The sequence below is a fragment of the Parasteatoda tepidariorum genome, chromosome 11 (genome assembly GCF_982258835.1).
Source record: "Parasteatoda tepidariorum strain Cologne lab strain chromosome 11, Ptep-v5.0, whole genome shotgun sequence".
Taxonomy (NCBI): domain Eukaryota; kingdom Metazoa; phylum Arthropoda; class Arachnida; order Araneae; family Theridiidae; genus Parasteatoda; species Parasteatoda tepidariorum.
The window spans coordinates 28,765,148-28,789,818 of NC_141765.1; the positions used below are offsets into that span (position 1 = coordinate 28,765,148).

Sequence of the window (24,671 nt, forward strand, 5' to 3'; positions counted from 1 at the left end):
TAAATACATTTAAGAAATAATAATTAATCATTGATATAAAATTAGTTTTTTATGATTTGTGAAAGATTTATCTTTTGTGTATTACTTGCAACGCTACTACTATTACTTAACCAAAGTGTGGCACAAAAATATATATTTGTTATATTTTAGTTATTTGAAAATCTGTGTTCTTTGTTACTGTAACAGTAGAACCTTGATCAATCGTTCCTACATCTTTCACCTTTTATTTACCATCTTGTTTTTACAGCCCCTTCACCAATGCTATTTTTAAAATATAACACCATGTCCATTTCAGACGTTTTCAAATCTTGCATCTATTGTTTAGAAATTATACCAACATTAAAAAAATTTAGATTATTTTTAATTTGAGAAGTAAAGCAGTTACTTCTAATGATGATGATGAACAAAATAAGGATTTGTTACTGTATGAGATAATGCCTCAATTATCATGTTTGATGTATCTGTGTTAGTTGATGAAAATGTTGAAACTTCTAGTCTTTTTGGTTCAAGAAATGATTTTAGAAACTGAAGAGGTGCAAAATGCATTGAAAATAGGAAAATAGAACCATAACCAGTGCCAAGGTTAAAGTCTTTGAAGCAACGAGGAACTTCCTGTACTCATACGAACTTACAGAAAATGAATAACAATCTGTTACAAATTTGGAAAATTAATTGTTTGTGCTAAGGAGAAAAAAATTGTGTTAAACCGAAATAGTTTCCAAATACTGTAAGACCCCTATTACCTGATGTCTGCTCATTCGACACTTTGGTTATACAAAGCGTTCCAACGCATATTTTATCATAATTACAGCCTGTGTTACCAAATTACTGTTGTGAGGATTAATCCGAAATATGGTTGTGATAGATAAATAAAATAAAAGTGTATTTTTTGAAAAAACTTTTAAGATTCAGATTATCTTCTTTTATTTTGAATAATTTCTATCATAGTTCAAAATTTATGTACTAGAACCTTGAGTCAGATAACGATCTCCCTATTATCCAATGATTTTTATTTTCCAACATAGCCCTCGTCCGGAAAGTGTCAGTTAATTTAGGTTCTACTATATTTTAAATAAATGAGTTTATTCATCTCTATAAATATTTTTGCAGTAAATGCATAATTGTTGTAGATTTATTGCAAATTTATTAATTTTTAAGCTCATTACTTAACTACTTTTTATATATTTTCAAGTCATTATTTTATGTTGGCCCACGTTCTTCATTTTCTTGTATCTATCGTTCATAATGAATAGTCACATGAGAAGCGTTCGATTGAGGTTCTACTATATTTTGTATTAAGTTCCTTAAAAGCAGGGTTGCATTTTGTTTGGAAGAAACCAATTTCTTCCAAGACATGAAGGAACTGCACAAAATTGAAATAACTGTACAAAATAAAAAAAGATTAAAAGTGACCTACAATTTTTAGCAACGAGTATTATAGGAATAGCTTAAATTTAAATAAATTACTTTTATTATAGTGCCAAGAAGTTAAAAGTTTTTTACTTAAACTCTTTTAAAAAAATAACTATTTCTCTATTTGTTTTATACAGAATTTTAAAATCTTTATATCAGATTATTTAAGAGCTGATTCGAGTATTAATATTTATAAATATTTGATTATAAAAATTATGCTATTACTAGTCGTGAATTTAATATATGATTTGTATGTACTAGTGTATATTTTTTAGTATGTGATTTCTTTATTTGGTAGCATTGATAAAAAAAAATTATATTTTAAGATTTCATTTCATATTCATAATATAAGGTTAGATTATACTTATTAATGTAAAATCTTCTTAAGAAATTCAATAAATTTTTCTTCCCAATTGTAGATTTTTAGTTTTCATACATTTAAAAATGATATATTAAATAGCTTGCAAATTAATACTGTTATTTAAACTAGATTGCAATTTTGAACCAATTAAATATATATATTTTTCTTTTAATATTTGATATTTCTTTTTAAAAAAGAGTTTCTTCCACTTGGATTGGAAGAACCCTATTTATTCCAGAGTGGTTCTTTCTACTGTGGAAAGAATTTGCCATCCCTGCTTCGAAAAATAACAGTCTAATTGTAAATTAAATATTCTTGTGTTATTTTGAAATTATAAAGTAGTACATATATAGTTAATGATTGAAAACTAAAAGATTACTAAATGTAGTAAGTACAAAAAACAGTGGGAAATTACAAAAAAGAAAACAAAAATTATGTATCAATCATAATGTGAAACATTAGGTATTTAAACAAAACTTATATCAGGCACTGGCAATTACCTTTTACAAGAAATAAAAACTGAAATTATTATTAAAAAATTTTGGGTCAAACATTCAAGTTATAATTTACAACATGTAACTGTGGTTGTATAATGTTATTGTTAAAATGTTTATAATGAAGTACCATTAATTCTTACAAGAAAATATAGTATTTTGATAATCAAAATTTATTCAACAGATATCAAAATGACATTGAGAAATGTTACTTTTTTAAAGTGGCAACACTAAACCTTGTGATATTTGTCTAAACAAATTCCTGATAATTTGGGAGCAAAACATCACTTCGTTTTGATTGCCTCTTGTATTAGTACAGACGGAACTTGATTAATTTGTCTGAACCTATGCCTGTGCATGATATTTTTTTACATGAAAACAGTTTTTTCCTTTTTGTGCCACTTACATCATTTACTAATCTTATTCTTCAATTGTATTTATTGAAATATTGTGTGTTTTTATTATTTTAGAAAATAAGTATTTATTAATTATATTTGTCTCCAAATTCCTGTTATATCATCTGTCGATTCTGATTTTAGTAAAACAGAGGTGGCCAGGATTAAAAATAGCGTAAAAAATAAAAATTGTCTGCAGTTAAGTCAGCTTAAGGTAAAAATATGTGAAAATTATTCAAATTCAAAATTCTTTTCTTATTTATCAAGTTATTTATTTTCATTTAGCAAATTTTTAGCTGTATCTGAATATCTTTTTAAGGATAATATTGATTTAAAGTGTCTTGAGTGTCTACTCTCAAACTTTGGTTATAAATTTCTGGGATGAATTTTCTTCGAAATTATTTACAACTTTTGGTACCAACATCTTTAATCCTAGATTCATGAACATGTAAGAGACACTGTTGATAAACATTCACCTAATGATATAGGAAGGTACTCAGAAGTTCATTTTTCTATTTCTTTCACTTTAAAAGTTACAAGTATTTATGTATTTTACAAGGTCTGTAAAACAAATGTTTTTGAATCTAGAGTTAAAGTTGACTTTTATTTCTTTGTTGTACTCGTTAGCTATGCAAAATACTTACAAACTTTCTCTCTGAGTTTTACTCGGAAAAGTTTTACTCTATTTACTATGTAAATGAGTGCTCAAAACAAATAAAATTTCATGTTTCTAAAATTTTGTTAAAGTCTGCTGAACCATTTTGAGGTAGCAGAAAGTATTTTGGAAGATTATTGTTACAACATTTATTGTTACAAAATAGAATCAAAGCAACAGCATAGATACAGTATAATTCATAAAAAATCCCTAGTTATCCAGCAGCCGCAGGATCAGAGATATATGGAATAATTAGAGGTATTTTAAGTAATTTTTCCGAATGCATTAATGCAAACTGTGAGTAAAATTAATTAGTTGAAAATGAATTAGTACAGTAACCTCTCATTATATTTCATTTGTTAGCAGCTAAAAGGTTTTACAAGATAGCAGTTCTCAAAAGGTGGGACCATAGCTCTGATATAACTTGTGACCGATCTAAACTTAAAGCTCTGACATCAATTAGGACTTAATTTAAATCATAGTGAAATTGTGAAGCTAAATTTATAATTGTCTAGTGACAGAAGTTAAAATAAATTATTGTAAAAGTTTTTTATATATATTAAGCAAATTTATTTACCAAAGCATTGGAGTCATCCCTTCTGCAGAGGATTGAAATTGTGGCATGCTTTCAAATGATCCTCGGAAATATTTCCCAAACCATCAGTACTACTACCCAGGGCTAAAGAGAATAGAAGGGCTGGTTCACTCCTTTGAAGTAACTCTCGCCGCTCCAATCCTCCGATTTTCTCTAGTGACGTCACTTTGGCGCAAAGCTCGCACTTTTACTTCAAGAACGAAGCGTTCGACCTTACTAGCTCTAACTAATATTGGATCATTTCATTTTGCGAGATATTCTAAGACATTTGTTATTTTCTATAATGACTTTCCTCAGTTTTTGCAGTGAATTTACAAGAATTTAAAACTATTATCGAAATGCCAGTTTACGCGATTGCAACTTGCAAAAATTCTAATACAAAAACAAAAGGAAAAAATATAATTTTCCGTGTGTTCCCTAAAGTAAATGAACAACTATGTAAAGAATGGATTCCGAAATGACACACTTAATATAAAACAGCAATACGTTTATTCTGTCGTTAAGAACTTTTACAAAAATTCATTATCTGAATAGATACCGCCTCGTTACTTCAAAAAGAAAGGCAAGTGAAAAGAATTAAAAAATGAATAAAGTCAAGGAAAATTAAAATGTAAATAAAAAGTATAAATAAAATATATAGTATATAGTTGAAATTCTCCTAATTTCATAACATATTTTTTAATGTAGTTATTCTAAATATTTGTTTTTTTTTTTTAAATTATATTCTCTTCAATTTAAATATCTATAAATTATATCATTATAAATTAAATGTCTATAAACAATTGTAAAATTTCTAATGTCATTATGAACCTAAGTTATTATTTTGTTTCAGTAATTAGCATTTAAGGTTGTTTCCTAATGATTAAGTATGAGCAAATTGCTATTAATGACATATTTTAAAATCAGGGATTCTAAATTTAACTCAACTTATTGTTATAAAAGAATATGTAGATAAAAAAAAGTGTCGATATATGCTTTCATTTTTCTTAATAATTAAAGTTAGAACTGAACTTTTTAAAATAAAGTATTTATAGTGTCATTTTCACCAACTAGTAAAACATTTTTATAAGTTTAAAATGTTTTTTTTTTTTAATATAATAACTAAGAAAGTTTTTTTGAACTAAGTTTATGAACGGAAATAATGTGTTAATTACGTAAAGTTTGAAAGCTAATAACCAGAAAAAGTAACTTATTTTTACAAAGAGAAAGATGCAAAGTTATCATATCTTTGCTTGCAATCTCCGAGATCTGTGGACACAGTGACGTCATGAGGAGGGAAATCGTAGCTTCAGCTCTAAGAGCGGAGTGAGCTAGCCCTTCTATTCTCTTTAGCCCTGACTACTACCACTCAATTAGTTGATTACTCAACAATTTCCTTAATAAATGGCAGCACTAGATAAGTTATATTTTACTAAGTAAAAGATCTTTGGAATATATGTTGCATACGCCATGCAGCGCCACCTGTAGTTAAGCAGACTCCCTCTACATTCACTCACGGAACGGCTACGGGGAGAGAGCTCATTAAGATGTTCCAGCTCTAATTATTTTGTATTGCCATTTAAGTGTTTTTTGTCATAATAAAAACTTCAAAACGCAACCCTAAACTGCTTTGAAGCTTCATCGACACTCCCCGCCCGTAACATATATAATGGAAAATATAATCTAGTATTTAGTTTTGCTGCATACTCAAACAAAGTAATCAAAATAGCGCTATTATTTTAATTGAAAATCAATTAAGTGCTTTAAATTTATTAATCTAAAAAATAATTTTTGATGTATTTTATATTTGTTATGTTTTTATTAACCCTCTGATGGTTCTGCATGTAAAAAGTCGCATTTTAACCTGCAGTCTTCTCTGCATAGCAAAACCGGTTTTTCCGTGTTAATAGATAGTTGAATAGTGTATAGGGGAGAAACATTCTACCAAATTTACCCATTTGCTTAACCGCCAGAGGGTTAAATATTTTTGCCACAGAATGCCAATTTTTTTAACCATGAAATAATTATCGGTGCATACCCTGTAATGATTGCAACACGAATAACTTTTCTGACAAATTTATTGCCTAAGATAATCTGATAACCTAAAATTCAATTATAAAAAGTTTTAATTTTTACTAAATAGAGCAATATTTTGGCATTTTAAGTCATGAATATTTTTAGGCATATAAAAAATGTATCAATAGAATTCAAAATTAGCTGTAGTTAACATTACTGTTTCCACCTTTTGAAAAGTGCTCTATAAAAATTAAAAAAAAGCAGGATGTGCTACTTATAACCTTCCAACTATAAGTGTCTCTTAACTTGGCCCTTGAAGTATCTTAAATATTGGTAAAAATATGTAAGAAAAAAGTAGCTAAAGCATTTTTTCTCTTCTGTGTTTGATAAAATATATTACTAATCTAGTTACATAGCCTTCTTTAGAGAATTTGTAAGCATTTTGCTATGAGGATTTCTTTGCTGTTTGGATTTAAGATATTTCCAGGTTTTCTTTATGGCAATGGATTAGTGTTTTACTGTAATGTGATTACTTACAAATTTATACAAATAAATTGGGTAATTTCCAAAATCAAAAAGTCAAAATCAAAACTTAAATGACAGAAAAATTACAATTTCAAAATTCTTCAGCCATCTCATTAATCTGATACTCATTAGAAATTTTGGTCTGAATTAAATTTATGCTATAAACTAAATGAAAATTTTAATTTTCTGATGTATTTTTTCTTTTATATGTTGATAGATTTTTCATTATAATTTGTTTTTATTGTTGTGGCGATATTTGGTTTTATTAATATTATTTTTATTAATTAAATGATAATAGCTATGGATTTGCAAGTTATTCATATCACTTTCAAATATAATATAAATAAGACCTGCATTTTTTTGATAACAGCTTAATAATCTTGCATAATAATAATCTTGGCCCTCAATAAAAACAAATGGTGCAGAGTTAGAAATCCGTATGTGCAATTAAATTAATATGATATTAAATGATTTCATTTTAACTTAACTTCCTAACTTACAAAGTATACACAGTGATTCATTTTATGTCATGTGGGATTAGTTTCACTCATTGTGGGATTAGTTTCACATTGTATTAGAATCATAATGTCGCTATATGTATTCAATTTATTTATTTTACCCTGCCCTTAATACACATGATCAATATTATTGTTAATTACTCATTAGAGTGGAACATTATAACAATATTGTAATCCACTTTATTAATAAATATTGCTATCAGCAATACTGATAACAGAAATATCCAAGATTGTGTCATTTCAAGATATCTTACTTTCAATTTAAAGGCAACAAGAATAAATCTGGAAAATGCATTAATGCTATTAGGAGCTGGGACACCGTTTGATGAGCTGGTGACAGTAAACTGATCTAGTTCACCTTGATAGATTTCTTATCTCTAATGATGCATAACTGTCGTTATTTGCAGCCCTCCCAGTAAATCTCATAATAAAAAACTGGTTCTTAGTGGTTCATAAGTGCGATGTTCTTTATCTTGGCTACCTGTGAAAAAAAGCATTCTACTTAATAAAAGGAAATAGTGTTTTTAAGAACTAAAGAATTTATTTAATATTCTGGTACAGTCTAACCTCAATATTACATTCTTGAAGGGAGATAATAAAAATTTTGTGAAATCAGTCATTAAAAATATAATGTTTTTTAACAATTTTGTCAAAATGATTGTTATTGTGCCACTATCTTTTAAGTTGTATTTACTTCTAATAACAGTTATTTCCAACAATAACAATATCTTCTCTTTATTAGATTTTGTACTTATTTGAAATTTTACTGTTTTGTCATTCTCTTCTGATACATCTCCTCATGCTGTAAACTCCTTAAGTATTTCTGATTCTTTCCACAAACTTCAAAGGGTAACATTCTTGTCAGCAGTAATTATTTTTTCATAAATATTAGTTTCTTTTAGATTCATTAAATTAGCAAGTTCTTTCCAATCATATGGGCAGATATTCTCATTTATTCTCACTTATCTTATGTGTCTGTTTAGGAATAAATGATTCAACCAGTTTCATTTCATAGATGGAAATTTCTTACTCATAAGGATCTCAAATGATTCATTAAATTATTCAAGAAACATCTTTAACCCATACAGCATTATTAACAGCCATGGTCTGGTCCTATAATCTTGTGCAAAAGCGCCACGAATGGACATTTCTCTACCTATAAATCAGACCAAAAGGGAATGAACAAACTTGTTCCTATCATACTAATATTCTGTATAAGAATTAGTAGCTCTAAAAACAGTGTTTGCTTCTTTGAAAGAGGAAACGCTTGTAGTTCATTTTCTAAACTAAGATGGTACACTAAATCTGTTAAAAATTAAGAGTTCAATAAAGTGTTTTAAATTCTTAAGTAACAAGGAGGGGAAAAAAAACATTTTTGCTGGCCAAAAATATTTTGGAACATTAAGGGTCACCAAAAGATGTATTCAGTTGAAAGAGGTATTTTTTTCGATTAGATTATTTAATATAGATCTACATGTATTATTTAATATAGATCTATAGGTCAAAAATAATTTTTTTCGGCTAGATCAAGGAAAAGGTGACATACTTGTTTTTTGATAATCTACAAATTGTCTTGTGTTTTAGTGTGCTAAGGCACTCTAGAAATTTTTCATTCTTTTGATAGGATCAATACAAAATGTTGTAAAATCAGCAATAAGAAAAAGTACATACAGTTCTCTGGTTAACCTTAATTCCATTTTTCCTAGCAGTGTGACTTTTGAAAGAACATTTAGAAACCAAAAAAAGTTGTGTGTTCAGAAAATCCTTTGTAAAAAGTTTTTAAACTATTCTAAATCAGTCACTCAGTTTGTTTTAAAACAATGGATTAATTAAGTATTTGAAAGTTTTAAGGGTAAAAATGCTTAAATAAATTTAATCTAAAGAATGGGTGAATTTATTTTTTATGTTATGTCATGGTCACAAGAAGTCTGTCTTTTTGTATTTCTGAGGTTTGCAGTTCTGCATTAAAATATAATAATTTTTTCAAGCTTACTGTTAACTTAAATTTAGTTGTTTAAAATTATGTAAAAAAAAAAAAAAAGAGGTTGGTCAAAATTGGCTACCTTATTTACAAATATTGAAATATATTAGAAACAGTATGAAACTGAACTTTTTACTATTTCTAATGACTTGTGAATAGTTATTTAAGCAAAAGAAGATAAGTTAAACAAGCTCTACTTAATTAAATTTTTAACTAGACTTTACTACTTAATAAAATATTTATCTAGATTACTTAATGAAATTTTTATACGATAAATAGATGTATGTTTATGATAAACTTTATTATTAGAAATTTTTAAGTTAGTATTTTTTGAGATTTATGTTAATCAGTTATGACTAAATTTTCAATGTTGCGTCTTCATTTTACCTTTTATTTAATGTTCAAGTTAAATTTTTATTTAGTGCATCCTTATTGGAAATTTATTATACATGTATCATTTCCAAAAATAGCATGGTAACCCAGATCTAACTTATTCATAATAGCCATACTGATATTTTTTTAAAAAAATCCTTGATGGAGTAGTACTTGAAATGAAATTAACCTCCCATCTCATTTTATTATTCAATACCTTTGATTTGTACTATAACCGTGCTTTATATGCATGATCGTATAAAAAGGAAGAGAAAAAAAAAAAGCAATGAACTTGTTTTCCCTCATTCTCAATTATTCTTTCTTTTATTAGCCGTTACTTTTTGTAAACAAACTGCATGTTACCTACCTGAAAAATTTCTATGTTTTATGTCGAAATTATGTTACAAATTGTTATTTATTTTGTTTTAATTTCAAAATGTAATTGAATATTAGTAAGATTTCAAGCTCAAAATCTGGTATTTACGCTATTTATAAGAGTACAAATTACTGCACTGATATTTCAATGAATTTTGTATTTAGTTTTAAAGGAGTTGCTTTGTAAATGTATTTGTACTTAGTTTAAAAATTTATTTCTGTGTCTGAATTAAGTTGATTTGACCAAATACTACAATTTTACAAGTTTAATTAAGTATAACTTGTTAATGATTTCAATAAAATATTTTCTATTTGCTTCCAGTTCTTACTTTTGTCTAGATATCTGACTAAATAAGAATGAGGGCAAGCATTTTTCTTTCAGAAATAATTCATTATAATAATAGAGATAAAAAATTATTACTACTTATAACACGCAAAAAATTCTTTACCTGTGGGTAACAAATCCATTTTTACATAAATCATTTTTACATCATTAAATCCTCGTTGTAAAATAATTGCAAGCCACATCTTTAGTGTTTTATGATGCTTGAAAAAATACAAATATAACAAAACTTGGAAAATTGATTTGAGAAACGATTCTGATCTATTCATTTCTGTCTGCAGTCTAAACACTTGTGCCTTTAAGTCAAGTAAATTGGAATTAAACTTGGTAAAAAGCACAAAACTATTCCAATGCATTTAGAGAAGAAAAAAAAAAAATTTGTTCAAATTTTTTTTCTTCTTTCCTCTAATATTTTGACTCTAATTTAAAAAAGTAAGTTTATTTGTTTTGCAACAGTAGCTAGGTCTTGGCAAAAATGAGTTTTAAACTCCCCCACATGCAACAAAATGCAAAATTTTTAGAAATTAATAAACTTTTCATTAAGTTGTATTTTTGTGGCTAACAAACAATTAAAAAAATTTCAAACAATTTGCATAAAACATTTATGTCATTGATTAGTAATTTATTATTATATAATTGATACATTTCTCTTTACAAGTTAAATTTTTTAATGTATTATTTTTTAATATTAGAACTTTCAGAATATTTTGTTTCGATTATCTCATTTGTTTTTTCAAAAATGTAAGTTACATAAGAAAATAACATTGATTTTAAATATATTATACTAAATGAAATGCTAATTTAATTAGGGTTCATTCATTAGGGGTGTTTTAGGTATCTTATACGTTAAAGAATATAAAAGAAAAAAAAATCTGTGTGAAACATATGCTGATCAAGTATTAATAAATTCATTTATAGTAGAATCCTTGTTTCGATTTCGATAATTAGTTAGTGGCTGATAATTATTGTCTTTCGCTCAAAAATCGTAACAATGAAAATATGTGAATCACTCGTTAAATCAATTAATGAATTAGAAGTCTTTATTTTAATTTGCATCCTGTAGTTAATTGTGGAAACAACAATTAGCGAATTTTAGCTAAAACAATTAATAAAAACCTTTATTTCTCCTGTAATGTCGCTTTTCTTTTATTGTAGTTATCACTTATCGATTAACGCAGCAATCTATTCCCTAAACATAAAAGTTTTAGAAATAGTTTTAGTCTATAAACACTTTATAATGCTACATCCACCGCCGAATTGTGAGTGTCGCGACTGTGACGTCACACGAAGTGACCCCCACGACCAGAAGTTACATGATTTGTCTTCTGTTTAAATAAAAGAAACTCTATAAAACCCACCCCACCTCCCAAAACAACTGCGAAAAACTCAGTTTTTTTCTCCCCAAATTAAAAAATCGCATTCGAAGACCTGCAAAAAAAAAATTTGTGTTTGTTTCAGTGCTTCTATTTTGTGTTCTGTTATATTTTTCACTTGAATTATTACTTTTCGTTTAGAAGTGTACAACCTGCTACCCTTTAATAGTCAATGCCTTTCAACTAAATATCGGAAGAAACCTAGATTCTTAGCTGATTATCTCCGGATATCCAGCATATGGAGAATTTTTACTTCATATTGTAACGAGTAGTTTATTTGTAGCACGAGATGGCGCTACCTCCATATCCCAAAAACGATAACTTTTTTTTTCTAACTAAATAAACGATGCAGGACGAGCTCTATGAACCATCCTGGTTCCCAGTGGCGTAGCAAGGGGGGGCATCATGCCCCGGGCGCTACACACAAAGGGGCGCCAAAAGGTCAGCAAAACAAAAAAAATTGTTGGATAATTTTTATTTTTATTATAATTTATTTCTGGAAAATATATTTTAAATTTAGTGCCGGTGAAATATAATAAATGTTAATTCGTAAATAAAAAGGAACACTAATCAAACTGTAATAATATATTCATTATAGAAATGACACGTCTTTTCCACTGGGCTGACTCGACCTGTGTCTGTCAGCACTTCCTTATGGCATCTACGCTGTGTGGTTACATATATTATCTCCAAATATTTGCAGTGTACAAAGAACAAACATCAGTGTACAAAGTGTTTGTACAAAGTACAAACATTCTTTCTTTCAGAACACTATTTATTTTTGTTTCTATAAACGCAATGTAGCTTACGCTTGTTATTTTAAAACGATAACAATAGCACTCTAATGTACTTATATGTACAATCACGGAAAAAAGTATCCCGGAAATAACAACTAAAAGATTGTTGCACTGATGAAGGTTGCCCTTTGAGCATCCGAAACAGCTGTCTGCTTTTAATAATATTTTTGTGCTCTTTAACGTTGTCTACCTTAGTTCGTAAAAGATTGTCTATTTTTTAATATAGATACTTCTCAGACACACAACAAATACAGCGTTTTGCTGTTTGTAGGAAGGGACACAAACTCCGTATTTGTTGTGTACCTGAGAATTATCTGTTTCAAAAAATAAATAATTCTTTATTTGTTACTTTCCGGATACTTTTTTCCGTGACTGTACATATCCGTGACACTTGCGACAGGTTGTGGAATTCCGCTACAAGTTAGGTAAATACCCGAAATATTAACGTTTAATTTATTTTGTGCCTTGGTTTTCAGTTTTGCGTCATTGTCATCGCGCTCTGCTTAGAATAAAAATGAAATGTTATTAAATGTTATAAGTTTAATGTTAGCATAAATTATAGTGTAAATTTCACTGTGTTGCTACCTTTCAAGTTCAAGGCATTCTTGGTTAGTAATAAAACAAATAAGATTACTTACTACATCTACTCGACGATTCTATTATTCAGTGAATAGGGTATGAAAAAATTTGAAATGATCAACTTTGATGATATTATTGATAAATTTGCTTCATCAAAAGCGGAAAATTTATACATAGTAATTAGTTTTATTAATGTATTATAATCATATTATTAAATCTATGCATCTCCTTAGAGATAGAAAATATTTACTTTTTTATTGTTTTAAAAGTGCGTGTTTTTAAAATATTTCTTTATAAATATGTAAAATAAATAATACGTATCTTTTGAACTAATTCTAGATGATCATATACATTTCAAAATCTAGTCTTGTTTTCTCAACTACATTTTTTGTCTCAAATTTAATGCCTAGCTTGAGCCTATGACTTTATTTATTTTACTTTATTTATTTATTACTTTGTGAGTATATTTTACTTATAATATTAGATGGTTTTCGAATGGGGGGGGGGCGCTAAAAAGGTACTGTGCCCCGGGCGCGAGTTAAGCTCGCTACGGCATGGTTCCCCTTTTCCTACTCACTTTGAGTAAAAACTTTCTAGTTTTTTTGTTAGTTAATGTTATGTTTTTTTTACTCTTTATTGTTAAATGTTTAATGTGATTTTATAATTAAAAATATTGAGCTCATAGTGATGATATTTTTATTTCATCATCTTGCGTCTATTACAATATTTCTTTAACTTCATCGTTGCCTCATCTCTTCAGGTACTAGACACCACATCATTATGGAGGTGACCTCATTGGCCAGGCACTGCGTCACACCTTTCTACTAGTTTCTGCAGTTTTCGGAGAAAAAAAACTAGCAAAATGCAATTTCATAAAATATATTTTAAACTAATTTCAATAATTTTTGGAAAAAAAAACTATGAAATTATAACATTAAAATTTAGAGGTACTAATTCAAGGTTATCAAAAGACATAAATCTTAAAAAATTCGATTTTTTTTTTTCTTAATTCAGAATGCAAGCATGGGTTTAAAAATTAAAAACGTATTTTCTTTTCATTGAATTATTCAAAAACATGTATGTGCTTAGTCTTTTGATCTTCAAAACTAATTGATAATTTCCTATTAACCTGAGGAATAAATAATTTAATGGAAATTGATATAGAAATTTGATTAATATTGAAACTTGATTGATATAGCAACTGAATGTGGCCTCGAAAGACAAAAAAAAAAAAAAAAAAATTCGCGGCTTTCTTCCAAAAAAGATAATGCACTCCTACTTTACTTACGAGTAAAGAGAAAGGTATAAATTGGATTCATTTCGCAATTTAAGTTCCAGGATTCTAGAAGTAGTTGACTGACCTACTGTCGACTTACCTTGACATTACAGCTCCAGAAAAAAAAGAAAAAAATTAATCGCAAGGTGGGATCTATCCCAAGGTGTTCTTTTCTCCCCTATTTTTAAAGTAAAAATTGCTTTTGCTTATTTTTAACCCTCTGACTGCGCATCCCAGGTGTCCCCCCGATATTTATTGATTTTCAAGATTGGCAAAAATTAATTTTAAAAAAAATTAAAAATTTCAAATTTTTTTATCATTTAAATTACTTCAAAAAATTTTTTTTTTCGTTTGCCGATAAAATCTCTAAATAAATTTATTAATAATACATAATATTATTTAACAGCAATATTGAGAATAAAGTATTTAATACTTCTAAAATTGTAGGTATTTTTTAGTTATTACAAACTATTCCCTGCTTAAATAAAAACATACCTATTTTTTTTTTCGAGCGCAGCACTCTTGAATTGTAATACCAGAAAGCCAATTTATCAGTTAGATATGAATTAGAGAATAAATTTAGATGAGTAAATATTTAAATAAAAAGTCTTAATAATCCTTGACTGAAGGAGATCTTCTTTATTTAATTAGATATACTATAACTAAATTGGTATAAATGAAATTATATTTTATACAACTTATTCAAAATTATTATTAAAAAGTTAACCTCTATTCTTATCAACATTTAGTCTCCCCCCCCCCTTTTTTTTTTCTTTGATAAAACAAAAAATTCCTAACTATTTTTTCACAAGACTCTAAAAACAGGACTCAGACAAGAAAACCTGATTTAGCCTCTTATATATAATTCGATAATAATTTATCATTTCTGTGGAAGCCACTCATTTTATGAACGCATCTTTGACTTACGCATGGGTGTCACTCTTCATTCTTGAGGATTGAAATCAGTATTTAGAAAAAGTCAGTGATTAGATTTTTTATTCCTTGTTAATACTTTACAAAATTCCTAACTATTTTTTCACAAGATTTTAAAATCAGGACCCTGACAAGAAAACCTGATTTGAACTCTGCTAATATATTATTCGATAATAATTAATCATTTCTGTGAAAACCACGCATTTTATGAACACTTCTTTGACTTACGCATGGGTGTCTATCGTCATTCTTCAGGATTAAAATCAGTATTTAGAAAAAGTCAGTGATTTGATTTTTTATTCTTTGTTACAAAATTCCTAACTATTTTTTTCACAAGATTTTAAAATCAGGACCCTGAGAAGAAAACCTGATTTGAACTCTGCTAATATATTATTCGATAATAATTAATCATTTCTGTGAAAACCACTCATTTTATGAACACTTCTTTGACTTACGCATGGGTGTCTATCGTCATTTTTCAGGATTAAAATCAGTATTTAGAAAAAGTCAGTGATTTGATTTTTTATTCTTTGTTACAAAATTCCTAACTATTTTTTCACAAGATTTTAAAATCAGGACCCTGACAAGAAAACCTCTGCTAATATATTATTCGATAATAATTAATCATTTCTGTGAAAACCACTCATTTTATGAACACTTCTTTGACTTACGCATGGGTGTCTATCGTCATTCTTCAGGATTAAAATCAGTATTTAGAAAAAGTCAGTGATTTGATTTTTTATTCTTTGTTACAAAATTCCTAACTATTTTTTCACAAGATTTTAAAATCAGGACCCTGACAAGAAAACCTGATTAGGCCTCTGCTAATATATAATTCGATAATAATTTATCATTTCTATAGAACCCCTTCATTTTATGAACGCATTTTTGACTTAATATGGATGCTGCGCTTCAATCATGGATGCAACTCTTCAATCATGGATGCGGCGCTTTATTCCTGAGAAAAAGCAGTGGTCTAATTTTTTGTTCTTTATTTTTTCTCAAGATTCTTAAAACAGAATCCTGACAAGAAATCCTGATTTGCCCTCTGCTAACTTATAATTCGATAATAATTAATCATTTCTGTAGAACACCCTCATTTTATAGATGTATGTTTGACATAAGCAAAAGTGCCGCTCTTCAGTCTTGAGAATTGAAATCATTATTGAGAAAAAGTCAGTGTTCTGAATTCAGTCCTCCAGTTAACATCTATTTCCGATTTGTTTTTTAAATTAACTTTTCAAAAAAAAACAAACATTTTTTTTCGTTTTTCCTTAAAAAATGTAATGTTAAAAATAACTACTTTTTAATGAAAACGTTGTTTTTCATAATTTTTGCTGTACCTCCCGATGTTTTGGAATGCTGGGGTATGTTGGGATAATTTTTTTTTAATGAACTATATACAGCTATGACAAAAAACTAATGATTATCAAGTGAAAAACAAGAGATGTCAATATGCATTTATTCAGCTGTTTCAGTAAAAAGATATACTAAGTTAGCTGTTATATTTGTTGTGTTTGCTGTTAAAAATAGACATAAAATAAGGAAAAATAAATATTTTATTTTAGAAAAAATAAGTCATCGATATAATATGTGGGCGTTACTCATGCAAAATTCATTCTTCACATTTTTTTTAGAGTGGAACCCTTAAGAGAGCAACTGGGGAATTTTCGAAAAATTGATAAATTTTCTTTTTATTTTTGCACATTTCGTCGGTATTTACGTTCGGTAACTTTTTCGATTAAGTATTACCTGAAATTAATATCAACGTCAAATATACATAATTGCCACTGTAATTTTTAAAGAGCAACATTTGCTAACCACCAATTATTCAAATAAATTGATTCTGTAGTTTTTGAAGAATTACTGTGATAAACCACCAATTATTCAAATAAATTGCTTCTGTAGTTTTTGAAGAATTACTGTGACAAACCACCAATTATTCAAATTAAATAATATTGGGGTTTTAAGCTATGGCTATTTCTTATGTAGCCTATTTGTTAAACTAACTCAAGTAGAAAAAAACCGCAAAAGCGGTAATTCGAATGTTAAAATGGTTAGCAGTTTTCATACATGTTGTTGCTGCAGTAGTTTTAACTTTGAAGGGGGAAAAAACTGTAGGCTGTTTTATGTTTTTCATTATAGGTCAAGGGTTAAGATAGCATTACATCACATTCTGACCATTTATAATTTTATTATTACTGATTCGGATACATACTAGCTATTTAATAGTTTCTCTAACAATTGCCTGAAAAAAAAATGAATCAATGTAATAAAATTAAATGAATTTATTTCCGTGAACTTTCCCACTGTTCTTTCTGATAAAATTTCCATCTTAAGTTTCTTCCTGTTAAAATTTTATTATGTTATTGCATATAGCTTTGTTTTGAAATTTCATCCATGCAATTTAGACAATTCTAAAGAAATCAAAATAGAACGAATAAAAAGCAACAAAATGAATAATAATTCAAGTGAAGAATACAATAAAGAAAAAGCTCAGTTACTGGCATCCCAAAGCAATTCGCTATTGTCTCCATTATTCTGATAATTTCTGTAAAGAAATAGTTTAAATTCATTATGACGTGCAATTAATAATTCGATTTTCCCCCTTCTCATTTTGCGTTGTTTTTAATGCGTTATAGCAAATATACTATGAACTGGTAAAAAGCTTAGATTTTGTTACATTCTTAAATTAATGTATTTTCTTTCGTACCATTTTGATGGTTAATGCTAAGTCTTATTGTATAGGAAATAAATTTTTCAAATCATAAAAAAAATAATAAAAACTATACTCTCGTTTAGATTAAAGAAAACATCACGGGAATTATATATTGAGAAAGTTGAGTAATCATAAATTATGGAAGGAATGAGTTTTCCGAAAACTCATTCATTGATAGTTAAGGCGCTTTAAGTCGATAACTGTTTTCGACTTAAAGCGCCTTAACTATCAATTTTATGTCAAGCATAGACATTTTATAAAATGTGATATTTTCATTGAAATATGTTTAAATTACATTAATTACATGGCTCAAAAAGAGTTTCGTGCATGAAGAATATTTTATTTGAGAAATAAAATAGTGCATTATGCACCATTAGCCAAATCATTTAGTTGAACATTAGTTTTTTTATGACATTTTATTTTATTTACAGAACTTGCAAACTTATCCCATCATAAAAAATATGTGTTGAATCGTTAATGGAATAATGCATTTTCAAAAAGTCAAATTTTTCAATAACCGTTTCAAGTAAAAGAAAATCAGAAATTGTTTACTTCAATTGGGATCCATTAATATTTTATAAATGTCTTAAGAACCCTTGAGAAAAACAGGAAAATAAGATTCGTGAAATATATGCGTCGCAGTGTTCCTAAAAAAAATTTTTTTTTTGAAATGGTGCGTTTACGCACCGTTTTTGTTTTAAAAAAATACTTGTTATTTAGAAAAAAGTAGTAATTTTCAAAATCTATTTTATTTTTTTTTTCAGAGAAAAAAAAGTCAAAGATAAAAGTCTTTTATGATTATAATTTGTATATTTAATAAAAAAAATTATAACAATATTTTTGCATCTAAAAATTCTTAACTAAGTGGGACACTAAATATTAGCATCTTATTCTTTATTTATGTTTACTTACTAATGCTTTAAACTTTTTTGTTCTACTTTTCCAAGTAAACATTTATTTTGTCTACAACACAGTGGGAGTAAAGAAAAAGAAAACTTTTTGCTTTTTATTTAATTCTTTTGTGTGTGTTACATGGAATACTTGGAAAAAACAAGTAGCTCCTAGATACGTCGCTGAAGCGCCTGGACTGTATTTTGAAATATTTATTTTTATGTTCGAGTCGCTAAACTTTCAAGGTCACACATAATCCCCTTTTTTTTCCTACCTGGCTCGCTATTCATTGGCAAGTTCTCTTCACTCGTGAAAAGAGATTGAAAGGTAAGCTCTTGTGGCTCAGATTTTTATGTGAATAGCTGTAGGCTCTTTAATCTACTAAATATATTCCGATCTTTGCTGTTTCAAGTATTTAATTATCACTTACAATAAATGAAGATACATCTTTGAATAAACTATCAACATGTTAGATAAAAATCGGTATTGATATTTTTGTTTATATTATCTTTACCTTATATTTTCCCTCTCTCCTTTGTTTATTTTTTTATTTATGTTCATTGTAGAAGAGTTGTTACGCGGAGCTACTGATTTATGTAAATAACTGTACGCTTTAATACTGTACAAAATGTATTCCGAACTTTTCTGTTTCGCTTATTTTTAATTGCCGTTTTTTTTAACGAATAAATAGAATCGCTGCTTTGAATGATCTACCAATAAATGAAATAAAAATTAGTATGAAATTATATCTTTTTAGTTCATATTAGCTTCACTTATATTCTGCTCTCCTCCTTATTTCTATTTCTTTATTTTATTTTATTTTATTTACTGCTTTCTTTTATGTACGTTGTAAAAGTGTTGGTATACAGAGCTATGAATTTGTACGATTAGTTGAAGGTTCTTTACTGTGCAAAATATATTCAGATCTTTTCTATTTTTCTCTTTTTTTATCATTTGTTTCAATAAATAAATAAAAAATTGCTACTTTTAATAGGCTATCAATAATAAAAAATTTTTATGAGATTTCTTTTCTTAATATTATCTTCCCTTTTAACGAAGGTGCACTATTTGAACCTAAAGTTGCCTACCAAGTCTTCCGATTTGGTCCTAAACAGTCTATATTAATAATTTATGTTTATTTATTTCAAATAAACGTAATGTAACCGACATTTTTTGCCCCCTTTTTGCTCTGAACAGAAATATAAATACTAATTTACGAAGTATGTCATCATTTGTAAGTACGATTACTACGAATAAATTACGAAGTACAGAAAATCAGCCTGTTTTTTTTCTTTTTCATTTTTTTCCCCTTCTTTTAATGCTAGTTATGTTTAGTAGCAGCAAATTACTGACCTAGTTCAGCCTTTCTGATAGTACTTGCATTATAATCATTTCGTTGTAAGTTTTGTTTGTTGCCTAGTGTTTGTCGTAAAATGTAATTTCTTAAGAATTCGTACAAATAATACGAAAAACAAGAAAGAAAATATCCTAAATTGAACATAAATTTTTAAAAATTGTTATTTCAAAAATCCATTCACACTAATCTTATACTATATTGGTTAACGAATTTTGTTTTCTCAATAATAAAAGTCAACTTTTGTTCTTAATAAATTACCTTGTAATCCTATACCTTTATTTGTTTAGTTGTTTGCTTTAAATATTTTTATTGCTTGCACGTGAGTGCAGAAATTAGTTATGTCTGTTTAAATCGTACGTGCTACTTACAATTATCTGTTTATTTCTCTTATTTTTACGATTGCGGCTTTACGGAACTTGTGTAGGCCGCCAGCCTAATATTTTCTAGTTTCTTTGACTTTCTCTTCCAAAAAGACTTCTCATCACTACATATGGAGGGATATATATTCTCTCCCCGTGCCTATATTTTATTTATATTAATTGCCCCCTCCCTCTCTTATGATTTTCGAAACTACGAGTTTGTTCTGAAATATTTTGCTGGTTTGACAACATCGTTGTTTAATGCGTACGTTGTTTACCTCGTAGCGATACTGCGATTTGTATGGAAATTTTTGCGCTTGAGCTATGAATCTTAAATAGAGTTAGTGAGATGCAAAATCTCTCTAAAATCAACATTTTACTTTGAGAGAATCAACATTATTTCCTTGTAAATTGTGTAAACAGAGTACATTAAAAAGAGTGATTTCACATAGTGTTTGTCTTACATGATCCGTAACGCTAACTTTTTTTTTTCTTCCTCTTAGTGATACTGCGATTTGTATGGAAATTTTCGCGCTTGAGCTGTGAATCTTAAATAGAGGTAAGGAGATGCAAAATCTCTCTAAAATCAACATTTTACCCCAAAACTGCATGAAGTGAGCAAAATAAAAAAAAATTGAACTTTTTAATAACTTTTGAACAATTGCCCGAATTTTCAAGTACTGACCATGCAATCTTAACTGTTTAAAGCAGTGTTTCCCAACCTTTTTTATGCCATGCCCCACCTAAGCCTTTCTAAAATTCGTATGCCCCCTGTATAACGTATACATAATTTTTAATATTAAAAAATTGAATTGTTCACTTAAGAAACTTAAATGATAGGTTTTAGGAAGAAATCACTAGGAAATTGTTAACGAAACACAGTAAGTAAATTTTCAAAACACATAATGAAAAACTAAAATTCAAATTCGAAATAATTTTAATAAAGATTTTTCTGAAATAATTTAATATTTTAATTTAGTGAGATCCTCGCACTTGATGTTTGTTGCAAAGAGATTTTATGCTAGGTTCCAATTTGGTTAACTTCAGTTTCAAGTCTCCCCGTTGGTTATAACTCTATGGTTATATCCAGACGATTGGTTATATCCAGACGATTGCTTTTTTTTACCAGCAAATCATTTACAGCACTAAATCCGCATTCAGCTAAATAAAAAGATGGAAATTGTAACAATAGTTTTCTTGCATGTTTGGTTGAATTTGGGCATTTGATTTCTGTTTCCTCACAAAGCCATGCCATCACTCCTTTTATATTAAATAAAGCTTTAACTGACTCATCATTTTGCATTTCTGCAAGTTCTTCTTGATACTGTATGTTTGATATATCAGACAAATCCACTAACATTGGCTGCATCGTCCATGTTGGAAAATCAATTTTGTTTTAAATCAGAAAATCTTTCTTTTAAATCAGCCGATAGAATTTTCAAATGATCGATAATAACAAGTAAAACGGTATCATTTATTTCACATTTTTGGAGCCAATGAAACTGTTAAAAGTTTTTGTTGTTAATATATTTCTGACATAACTCAATAAGGGTAATGAGACCAAATATCTTCTCTTTTGCATCAACAAGAGTTTTATTTGTTCCTTGAAGTTGCTTATTTAATATATTTAGTTTTTCCAACATATCGGCTAAATAACTCACTAATGCTTTATCATCGACTGTTAACAAATACTTCATTTCAGGTTTGTCGCTTAAAAAATCACTAAGTCACATAACGTTTATTGGCAGCAATTATTTAAGAATTTGCTTTTTTCTTTCAATTTTGGCACCGAAATCCAGCATTGCATTTAAATGGCCTGGAGCGAAAGGATTAAACTCGTGTCGAGTTCATTTTCGAATTGCCCCCTTTAACAATCAAATTGCCCCCCTGTGGGGCGTGGGCTCCACGTTGGGAAGCACTGGTTTAAAGGCTAGATATCAAAAATTAAGAATTCTAAAAATCAGAAATCAAAAATTAAAATGGTTTTGGAAAGCTTAATGAACTAAAGTTTGAATATGGATAGTAAAAAAAAAAAAAAAAAAAGAATCGAAATTGCCGATTTATAGCAGACGGATAATTTTTTCAGATATTTAATTGTCCGTTTTAAATCCCAGATAATTCTTTACCGCAAGATAATATAGATAGTCTAAAATTATAGCTTTGCTGCAAATTTAAGGCACTTAAACTGTGGCTTTTTATTTTCCTTAGCGAAGAGCTTCTAAAAGCACTTAAGTTATTTTTCAAACTCGTTATCCTCATTTCACTTGCTACGATCCAACTGATGACTGGAATTTTAAAATGCATAATTGAAGTCATCACTCACATGTTAAAGACCATAACGGCAAGATTTTCCAATACTAAATTTTACTTCTTTTTTTCTATTGAGGAAGAAATTGTCACATGTTATTAATCTCGTAGCATAAAAAGTAAAAATTATTTTATTTGTTATATTATACTGTTATAAAAGCATGCACGAAGTATTCATTATTGAAAAAGGAAACGCAAATCGTTATTACAAAGCTCGTAATGCGTGTTTAAGAAAATAGACATAGCTATTTAAGAAATTGGATTTCGATTCATATTTAAACTTTTTTCATGAAAATTGTTCTTTTTTTTAAAAAAGAAAGAATAAACTAACAGTTCCAAAAAAATTCGTAATGTTGTTCATTTGCTAGAACTACTTAGTAACTTTTTTTTTAAAAATTAGTCTTTTTTGAAAGGATATTAAAAGTCAACAGTTCTTTTTGTGAGTGGTTCTTATAAGTTTATAATAGTGGTATTCAATTGATGCTGCATGAATTAAGATTTTTTAAAACTACTTAATCGCTTAATGTTCTGAATACGAAGAGATGCCTGAAAAATTACATCTGTATTCTTTGCCCCCTAAATGATAACACTGTAGAACAAATTTTTTGTTGCATTTATACAAATATTTGATCTTGACTAATTCGGGTGTGGGAATTTCAAATCTAAAACTAATTTTGCTTCTAAAGCTAAAGATTTTTTTTAATGACATTTTTCGTCGATTTTCTGGCAAATAGTACAAATTTAAAAACTTTATAAATGTAACAGGGGGTCGCATAAATGTTGTGACAAACTTCTAGAGGACACGTTATCAGAAGATAAAAACTGCTTAGCAACCCGTTAAAAAATATATAATGAAAGTTATTATGAAAAATAATTATATATATCATTAAAAAATATTGCCCTGTGTTATACTTATTGTTTAAAAAAGTAAGTATGAAATTCGTCGTTTAGTTATTAAATTTTGATTGATTATTAAAAAGGCGCATCTTTAGTTGTCCATTTTCTCAAATACAAATTTCGAATTTTGTCCTGAATTGAAAGCTAACCGACAAAATATTCTACTTTTTTCACATCTAACAGATTTTAGCCTAATGGAAATTGATATTCCGTTATTTAACGTATGATTATTTCCATTTTACGCATATTATACTATATATAGAGTAGGGCAATTCCACGGAAGTGTCAACTTTTAAGTGAATTTTTTTTTTTTTTTTGTGAATTGCATATTTTAATTTTAAAAATATGTTCAAAAATAGCCAAAGTCTACATATTGCCGTTTCATTTTTGACAATTTCAAATTTTTTGAATTTTAAAGTAATCAAGTGAATTGTGCATGAATTGTTCACATTTGTGCTCAAATTGTTTTCTTGAAAAATACTTATAAAATAAAAGAAATGTATCTTTCTTTTGCAATATTTTGATAAAAATATGCATATAGAACAAAATGTAAGCATTTTAAGTTTAATATATAAAATAAAAGTAACTTCTTTTACCTCATTCCGTCACATGTCTTAATAATGCATAAATTTCCTGTGAACAAAGATAAAATGTGACATTGGCAAGTTAGATATAAAACCTCTTCAGAGACAGCCTAATTTTCAAACTGTTGAAATTTTTACTAATTCTTACATAAATATTAATCCTGTTTATCTGTTACATTCTGTTTATCATTTACATATTAATAAAACATTTTTTAAATGAAGGCTTTCTTCTACTAAACTTTTTGTCATTCCGTCACAGCAAATAGATGTTAATAACTGCTAGCCAACTTGAGGTTAATTTTCCAAATTCACATTTTACATTGCTTACACATTATACTAAAAGTATAAAATAGTTCAGAAAAATAATAGCTGCAAAATTCGCAGAAACTACCAGTTCTAAGCGGCATGCCAAAAGCTTGGTTGCCAAAATGTCATTCCGTCACGCAAATAAAAAGTTCGTAAAATTAAAAGTAAAAAAGATAGAAAATCCTGTATTTTTAGTTTATGAAGCGCATTATGCCAATAATAATGATATGCATGAGAAAAAAAAAATTTTTATTTGAAATTAGATACATAG

General features: G+C 27.9%; 1 protein-coding gene across 4 annotated transcripts in view; it reads left to right on the forward strand.

Annotated features, from left to right (window-relative positions):
- cnc (NFE2 like bZIP transcription factor cap-n-collar) overlaps positions 1–24,671 on the forward strand; it is a 104,558-nt gene that overhangs the window by 14,930 nt on the left and 64,957 nt on the right. Inside the window, exons 1-2 of one of the 4 annotated variants that reach the window (XM_071187389.2) lie at positions 18,880–18,917; positions 20,810–20,865. The exons of 1 other annotated variant lie outside the window; for it this stretch is intronic. The gene's annotated coding sequence lies outside the window, so the exon portion shown is untranslated. Of the gene's footprint in view, positions 1–18,809; positions 18,918–20,809; positions 20,866–24,671 lie in introns of those variants that run through there. 2 more of the 4 variants (XM_021146503.4, XM_087154820.1) reach the window with 2 other exon arrangements.